General features: G+C 41.1%; 1 long non-coding RNA gene across 1 annotated transcript; it reads right to left on the minus strand.

Annotated features, from left to right (window-relative positions):
• Positions 1-1,876: 1,876 nt before the first annotated feature.
• LOC136420523 (uncharacterized) lies at positions 1,877-2,907 on the minus strand. Its single transcript, XR_010753242.1, has 2 exons — positions 2,737-2,907; positions 1,877-2,569 (listed from the first exon to the last, which is right to left on the minus strand). It is a non-coding gene; the product is annotated as an uncharacterized lncRNA (long non-coding RNA).
• Between the last annotated feature and the right edge of the window lie 434 nt (positions 2,908-3,341).

A 3,341-nucleotide genomic window follows, 5' to 3' on the forward strand; every position in this document is an offset into this window, starting at 1 on the left:
GCTTTAACCTTTTACTTCACAGATCAAAGCGTTTTTCGTATTTTTTTTCTTTGAAAGTGACTGAAATAAGTTGAATTATCCTTGTTTGATCACCTTTTGCATGCATTCTTTTGCTCACTTGCAGTCTGTCTGCAGAGCCACATGAATTCCAACAGCATCAAGGGCATTGCTTTTTCCCCCCATTTTTGTGTAGTTCTTGGATGCTCTTGCAGCACCTGCAAGTCAGCAAATAGGTTAACCTTCATCATACTGAAATAGGTGCTTGGCACCAAGTTCTCTTTTGGTTACAGAGTTAGGCAGCAGGGAGGTTAAGGAAAAAAATAAGTTATTTATGTCTAGCCTCAATTGCAGACTGCATCCTTTTTTTCTTATTTACATCAAATTTCAATAGTTTTACTGCTGGTGTTGTACATAATATACGGGGTATGGAAAAAGCTGACTTGAACAAAATATTTTCATTTTGCGAAATTGTGTACCTTGTCTGCTGAGCCAGGTGGCTGGGTCCCAAACATGGCCTGTGTCATCAATGACTTCATCACCCAGGATGCTGTGGAACCCTTCTCTACTTTCAAAAGATCCATTTCTTTCTTCATCTTCTTCAGAGCTTGTCATGTCCTCCAGATCTAGGTAAACTTGTGTATATGCTGAGGAGATATTGCAAAAAAACGTGTAAGACTATATATTTGCAATCTCAGGAAATGAAACAGTTACTGATGTTGAGTTAGAGCGTGATTAACGGGCAGATACACCCACCCAGCTAGCTGCCTCCGCCACGGGCACGATTTCAGTGCAACGTGAAAAATTAATACATTCTGCACTTTGACCGAGTTTCCGCCGGGTTAAAGGAGTACAAGGTCTATGCAAACATAACAAATACATCATTGAGGATTTTAGCTGCATTTTTCGCAGATGCTGTAAATTTCTACGTGCAAGGTGATTCTATTTTTGTAATTTTGCCATGTTTTTTTTGCCTCCATTGAATTACATGACCTATTTGTGGCACCATGCCTGTACCTTTCTCCCCAGGTGTGCTACTGTACCTGTCTCTACTGTACCTGTCTCCCCAGGTGTGCTACTGTTCCTGTCTCTACTGTACCTGTCTCCCCCGGCTGTGCTACTGTACCTGTCTCTACTGTACCTGTCTCTACTTCTAGCTGTACCTGTCTCCCCCTGGTGTGCTACTGTACCTATCTCTACTCTACCTGTCTCTACTTCTAGCTGTACCTGTCTCCCCCAGGTGTGCTACTGTACCTATCTCTACTGTATCTGTCTCCCCAGGTGTGCTACTGTAAATATCTCTACTGTACTTGTCTCCCCCAGGTGTGCTACTGCACCTATCTCTACTGTACCTGTCTCCCCCTCTGTGCTACTGTACCTATCTCTACTGTACCTGTCTCTACTTCTAACTGTACCTGTCTCCCCCAGGTGTGCTACTGTACCTGTCTCTACTGTACCTGTCTCCCCAGGTGTGCTACTGTAAATATCTCTACTGTACTTGTCTCCCCCAGGTGTGCTACTGCACCTATCTCTACTGTACCTGTCTCCCCAGGTGTGCTACTGTTCCTGTCTCTACTGTACCTGTCTCCCCCGGCTGTGCTACTGTACCTGTCTCTACTGTACCTGTCTCTACTTCTAGCTGTACCTGTCTCCCCCAGGTTTGCTACTGTACCTGTCTCTACTGTACCTGTCTCCCCAGGTGTGCTACTGTAAATATCTCTATTGTACCTGTCTCTCCCGGCTGTGCTACTGTACCTGTCTCTACTGTACCTGTCTCTACAACTAGCTGTACCTGTCTCCCCCAGCTGTGCTACTGTACCTGTTTGTACTGTCATTTGTATAATGCATATGCGACGAATAAAAGACACAACAAGCGTGATTATCAGAAGGCAAGCTTTATTATCATGGCCATGATGTTATGCAAGACTTAAAATGCACAAGTATAGTACCGTTTTCTGTGTAACTTATATAATAGTACAAACTTTGACAGATCTGAATAGTTGTATTGTCAGAAATATTTGAGCTAGATTTTATAAGCCTATCCCAAAGCATTCAATGACTGTAGTATGAGCTGTATATATCCTGCTTGCCTTTGCCATACATTGTGAATGAAACGTATCTCCTATATTGAAAAATATTGTACATTAGCCACTATATATCAAACGGATTGTTGCGATAAGATAGATTGATTCTCAAAACCAGCAAAGATAGATACTGCAAGTTGAATTTTGTAAATAGAAAAAAAAATAGATCCCGATACAAAACTCAATGTATTCCCAGAGGTAGAGATTTGTAGCAAAGAAAGCTGTCAGAAAGTGTCCCACTTCCCATGCATGAGTGAATGACCTCTAGAACTGTCCGCCCACTGGAATTAAGGACTGCTGCCTTACCAGTTATCCCTCAAGTCTTGCTCCTAACCTGTCACCATGGTCACTACATGTTCACAATACAAAATACAGCTGCTTGTAGGCCAAAACACCATGATTACAAAAAGACTGTCAATTATGCCGATAATCGAAGTTTATTGCAAGTTCCTTTCACCAGGCACAAATCCTCTCGTGTGCCACTTTGTCTGTAAAGAGAAAAAAATACTGTAAATGTATTTAAGTTTGCATGGACATTTCTGCATTTATAGTATGGCATCAATTTTCTTACCATAATCAAAATGTTTTCCATCTTGCGTTGTTGACTTTAATACTAACATCTACAACTATTGTATTATCACAGGAGAATATTTACCTTTCAGGGTCATGGGCCTGGTGCAGCCATAGCGGCAGGTGTGGATGGTAAGATTGGCGATACGCTCCAGTTCTAGATTTCTGGCATCTCCTACAAGGAGGATCAAGTCAAGAATGCACATTTCAGTGTTACATATAACAACCTGATCAATGGGAAAAACTAAGTGGCTTATCCTTATCCTGACAAATATACTGAATTTCAAATGTACAGTTTCTATCGGAAATTTGTCATTTATATTTATATTTCACCAGACTTAAGATCCATACAATAATATTGATGTCAAACAGGTGTCAAACAGTTTACACTGTTAATAGACACATGTCAATGGTTGGAGCTGTATCTATCTTTACGCCTTGGATGATTTCCAAGTGGCTCTTTAAGGGTGTATTTTAATTCCTGCTCCATTAAGTAGGTTGTCCTGCGAGCTAGTCCATTAACAACATCAATCGGCCTGAGCCTATTCTTGGCGCTGTTCTGAATCTCAAAGCTATTCATGTTTCTGAACGTGTTACGGAACCGTCTAGAATACAATTTTTCTTAACTATAGTTGTAGAAACAGAACGATGAATGTCTTAAATTTCGTATCTAAGCATACGGTTGTAAAC

This window comes from Branchiostoma lanceolatum, chromosome 15 (genome assembly GCF_035083965.1).
Source record: "Branchiostoma lanceolatum isolate klBraLanc5 chromosome 15, klBraLanc5.hap2, whole genome shotgun sequence".
Taxonomy (NCBI): Eukaryota; Metazoa; Chordata; class Leptocardii; order Amphioxiformes; family Branchiostomatidae; genus Branchiostoma; species Branchiostoma lanceolatum.